The sequence below is a fragment of the Lepeophtheirus salmonis genome, chromosome 13 (genome assembly GCF_016086655.4).
Source record: "Lepeophtheirus salmonis chromosome 13, UVic_Lsal_1.4, whole genome shotgun sequence".
In the NCBI taxonomy this organism is placed as follows: Eukaryota; Metazoa; Arthropoda; class Copepoda; order Siphonostomatoida; family Caligidae; genus Lepeophtheirus; species Lepeophtheirus salmonis.
The window spans coordinates 22,398,033-22,403,719 of NC_052143.2; the positions used below are offsets into that span (position 1 = coordinate 22,398,033).

The 5,687-nt window shown below is 31.4% G+C and overlaps 1 non-coding gene across 1 annotated transcript; it reads left to right on the forward strand.

The window, feature by feature from the left end:
- Positions 1-5,159: 5,159 nt before the first annotated feature.
- On the forward strand, positions 5,160-5,232 carry TRNAM-CAU (transfer RNA methionine (anticodon CAU)). Its single transcript has one exon. It is a non-coding gene; the product is annotated as a tRNA-Met (tRNA).
- Positions 5,233-5,687: the final 455 nt, after the last annotated feature.

A 5,687-nucleotide genomic window follows, 5' to 3' on the forward strand; every position in this document is an offset into this window, starting at 1 on the left:
TATGTTGGCTTATAAAGAGCAATACAGCATCATCATTATGGGTTCATAAAATGAAACACACTCCGGTAAGGGTGGAGGTTGAACACAAATCTTAACTCCATTCCACAATTGTGTTTGATTATAGTCATTGTTGCAAAAGGGGTAATTTTATAAAAGAGAGAGAGAGAGAGGGAGGGAAGTGATAAATTATATATATGTGAACATCTTCAAGATCCTTTTAGAAAATTTCGCTTCTTTACAAGATCATAAAGGGTTCAAAGAGATAACTATGTGAATGCGTCAGTTCTGTTTCTTAAATATAAAAAAATGATTGGGAATGAGTTGTATCTTTTTTCTGAATATGAGTTTAATCTAGATATATAATATCTACATATTTCAAAAATTAAGGTTATTTTGCAGATATTTGTGGTAAATTACAACATAAAATGTTTTAAAAAAGATATTATAAAAAACTATGACCTTAACTTAATCCGATAAAAAATTAAGCCTTCATTATAGATTTTATATATAACTTTATTGCTTGTATATTCATTAGTACACTTAGATAATTAATTTCTATTTAATTCATACAGCAATTTCTTATAGTTCTATGTAATTATACCACTTAGAACACATTAACAAAGATTTATTGTAGCCCAATAGTCATTTACTCGCATTAATCTTGTTAAAAAATCACTGAATATACTCTGTAGAATCAATATAAAATGTGAGTTTGAAGTAGTACTTCTCTATTCATTAAACTATAGATATTCATACTTAACTTCTTAGTTGAGATATGATGTGCACAATTAAAACACACATCTAGATTTTTAAGTATACAAAGTGTATGGAAATGAGGGTAATCACAGATATATTTGTCTCTACCTTGTCGAGGGTTCGTGATATCATATTCATCTTCTGCGTCTCATACTTACTGAACCGGTCGATATCTACAAAGAATGAGAACATTATTTCACCAACATGACCATGACTGAGATCCAGAAAAAAATGATCGTTCAGTTAATTCAGGATGTAAAAACACCATTGTGCAATTTCCAACTTCATTAAAGGCCGCTAAGTCGCTATCTCGGGGACCTGCAAGAAGTTTCAAGAAAGAGGATCAGTCAAAAATACTCCTTGGAAATTCTGCCGAGAAAATAAAGGATGTCAAAGGTCATCTAGGGGGGTGAGGGAAAGTTTCCAAGGATTGGCAAAAGGTACATCTGAACCTTGACCAAGGGCCACATCATGCCCAAAACCACCATGAGCTTTTGAGGAATTACATAAATTGGATTTCTTTATTTAAAAAAAAAACAACAGCTCTGTCATATGTTTTCTGAGGCCTCTATGAAAAAAGGTTGGATCAAGCTTGCGAGTTGTTAATAAGATAAAGCGGTCAAGCTGCAGATCCTTATTTTCTCATTCGATAATAATTTCACCGTGGAAACGGCGTTCAACGTCCAAAATGACCATGTATAGATAAAGGATAAAACCTGGGTCTGTCATGGTCTGAGCAGGTATCTGGGAAGGGAAAATATGCCCTTGGTCTTTATTTTTTATCTAGTGTCAAGGTAAATGCCAAAAACTACCTGGATTACGTTCTCAGGGCCATTTCAACACTGGGCTAAGCAAGAGCTTAGGAACGAGCCTTGGACCTTCCAGCTGGATAGAGCCACCTCACACACTTAAAAAAAATCACACAAGACTGGCTCACAGCGAATTTTCCAAACTTTTTGCCTTAGTAAGAATGGCTATAAGATCCCTGGATTTAAATCCTACGGATTGTAGTTCATTATTGAAGAAAAGGGATGTGCCATACCGCACAAAGAATTTTGAGAGACTGAAGGCTTCGGACCAAATAATTTATGAAGTCGTCTGTGGCAACTGTGACGGCTGGAGGTGGGTATTTAAATGAATTTTTATATATTACAGAAAAGTAAGTTAAAATTATATAAACTAAGTTTAAATGTTGTAATTTTAAAAATAAACTTACTATTAACGTTTTTCTAAATGATCCCCCTTTTGGTACACTCTGTACATATCTGGACACATTTACGAGACAAAAAATTACTATTTCAACCATAAAATTTGTTATTTTTGTTGGGTAGTACAAATAGGTGAAAATTCGGCAGTGAAATTGTCTTGAAAGAAATTCAAAAACCGATTTATTACTTTTTTTAGTAGACAAAAGGTACCAACTTTGATTGAAGTTATTGAATCGATTTGGGGATTATAATTGACCTAGTGTACAGCAGATAATTTAGAAGAATTTAATATGTAAATAGTTTTTTTTTTTGTCATTTGTTCTTGGACAGAAATAGTTTGTGCCTTGATTATTATGCAAGACAAGTTAGTGAAATATTAAGACATACACAGATTGTAAAAAAAAAAAAAAATGACGTTGGCATGGACTCAGATCAAGTGTTACTATGTCAAAACTTGGTAAAGTAAAATTTCTTGAGGAATTCATTAGCATTTAAAGGAACATCTAAATATGTATGTACTATCTATTGCACATATAAACTGCACTTGATCAATGCATTTAGTGATGTTCAAGTAACATTTAAAAGGGTTACTTTGATAGTTTATAAACACTAAATTAAAATGGTTTTTTAAGGGTTACTATATGATTGAACTATTATTATAATTTTGGGGAACAACATTCATCATCAAGAGTCGAATGCAAGAATTTAATTTTGATTTAAATGCATTTAATATACATATGTACTATAATAATAAAATCCTTGACAGTTTGGGAATGCAATTATATATTAACGAAATATTTTAAAAAAAGAGACTGTCAATGCATTTACAAAAACCATGCACTGATATAATGAATGTATCATATAAATTCCTACATTTTTAAAAGAATATTCTCCCAGTACCTAAATATGTGTGTATCTATCTACCTATGCCATCCCTTTGGCAAGCCATAGAACAGCTATTAATTTAGGCCCTTTATTTGCCGTGAAGAATTTGGTGTTCTTTATAAAAGCTTGTGAATGTTTAAATATACATAAATATATTATATCTAAATTATATTGATTTAACACTTTACTTTTAAAAAAAATTTTATAACATAGTTGGAAAACCATTTTGATTTTTTTAAAAGTTTCATTTAAAATACAAGAATTTTTTTATTTTTTTTGACTTGCAAGTTGCTGGAAAAATTCAAAGTATATGCTTAATTTAAAAATATTAAGATAGGTGAAGCAAATAATAGCAAGTAATGTGCATCATATTTTTAGCAAATGTTCTATTATTCTTATAACATCTTGAGTTTAGTTTTTTAAATGAGAATAATGGTGAAATAACCTTTCACTTATATTATATATTAAGTGGTGTAATTTTGAATTCGATGCTTCTACACAGAATTAACCAATGATAAAAAAAGTTATTCATATATGTAGAAAAAATAAGTTTTGAGGGTTATTTTTTTGTAATTTTGAATCTTCTGCAAATTTTGCTCCATTTAATTTAGGTGAAGTATTGACCATTGTTATTTATGACTTTTATCCATCTTTGAAGAAGCATATGGCGTCTAAATTCAAGAATCGACCCAATTTTTAGTGTCTTCGTAAGTATTGAGGTGCTACCCGGCCAGGCCATGAGTCATCAAAACAAGTGGTAGTCGGAAGGAACAGTATATGATAAATACGGTGGATGAATTAAGACATCCACTTGAAGCGTCCTAACATTTTAATAATGCCTTTTGGCATAAAGCTTCATAGCTTGGCTCCATTCCATTGAGATGTTGCTAACGATGACCATCACCTGCACTTATCTTCAAATCAAAACAAACAAGCCGCGCTTCACCCAAATTCCGTTTTGTTTTCACGAAGGGTGACATAATGAAACATAAATAAATGTGTTGTTTTAACTTTAGTGACACGACAAAAACGGATTTTTGCAGGAAAATTTGACGTTTCAAAATTTATTAATAAATAGTATTTAACCAAAACCAAAAGGTGTGGTCGAGGGAGTTGGCATCAGAGTTGTCTGGATGGCAAAAGTTCATTGTTCTTTCAATGTTGGTTCAAAAGTGGTCTCATCACCCCCTTAAGGCTCTTTTCACATACTTTTTTGATAGTTCTCTGTACAGTCTGGTGTAAAACCCCGATATTTCTTGCACGGGCCCTCATGGACTTGAGGTGTTTGGCCTTGGCTGGGTTCTTTAACTTTTATGGGTCAAGTCTGGTCTTTATGGCTGAGCCTTTCTTCCTCTTCAACGTTTCGGATTTGCTGACGGCGTAGACAGCGGTCCTGGAGACGCTTATCTGTTTGGATTGCGCAAAAGATAATTCGTCGATCACGTCTAAGTGTCATTTTTTCAACTTTACTTAAGCTATAGAGCTCAGTTTTGTTTTGTTTTGTAACTAATTATTTTACTTTAATGTATCGAAATATGAATTAATTTCAATCACTCTACTTTAATTAATTATTGAATGAGTAAGTGTTAAGATTTTAATGGACTATCCTGTATGTAACTACATATATAAATCATACATCCAGACGTTATTTAAAAATGGCTGTAGAATCAAGAGTTGTTTAGATTAAACATTGAACTAAACAAACTAATAAACCCGAAACTTTAAAAATTATTAACATGAAAATCAAGAAACTTGTGACACCATTGGGCGGTGTAATTTTAAATACCTATATGTGTACTCATTGCACATAAATGTATCTGATTACTTGAAAACACGTAGACACATAATTTTGTCAAGTCATTAGACGTATACATAAAGATGGCTGCCACTAAACTCAATTTTATTTTTTTACTGCTACTCTTTAATTCAATTTTATTTAATTGTATCGTATGCTCCATGCTATGGTATTTATTACCTTTTGCTTATTTTGTGAATTTATTGAATCTTTCTATAGTATATAACCTTTACATTTTGATGAATAATTAATTCACATTATAAAATCAAATTTACACTTGTGAACTACATTTACCCCTTAAAATTAAACATTCCTTAATATCTATAATACAAAAATCTGTTTCTAATCTCCTTGTCTACCCACCTACATATGTATGTATTTGGGAATATAGAGTACCTAAAATAAAGCATTACTGTGTGTGTAGAATAATAGACATAAATTATGCAATGTCCCAGTATTTTACTTGTCCCAAAATTTTAAAATTTAAATATATATAACAAAACTGTCAAGTACCTGCCTCGGTAGCGCAGTAGGCAGCGCGTCAGTCTCATAATCTGAAGGCCGTGAGTTCGAGCCTCACCCGGGGCAATGTTTTTACTATTTTAAAGGTGTTCAATTGAAAATAGTTTAAGAAAATTTGACATTTTCCCCTTTGTATTTCTTAATATAGGCTGACCCAGCCCTACTTCATAATTGTGCTTCCTTATAAAAACTCTTATTCCTATTAAATATCATGAAAAGAAGTCTATTTCCAAATACAATTAACGAATACATGTTATGAATATTATTATTATTAAATGGAACCCAAGGACTTGAATAATCATGAAATAAAATAATTTTCCCTTCTTTTGTGTGTATCTAGTGTTCCTTGTCTCCTTATACCCCCTGGAACTTATCAGTAAATTAAGTTGATATAGTATTAGAGAAGAGTAGGAGCTTGGTTCATATTTAAAAAGAAATGATAATTCATAAAAGAATGAATGAAAAATGGTTCATGTGATTGTAGTTAGCTATGTATGAGAACAAAAAAAATACGCATACAA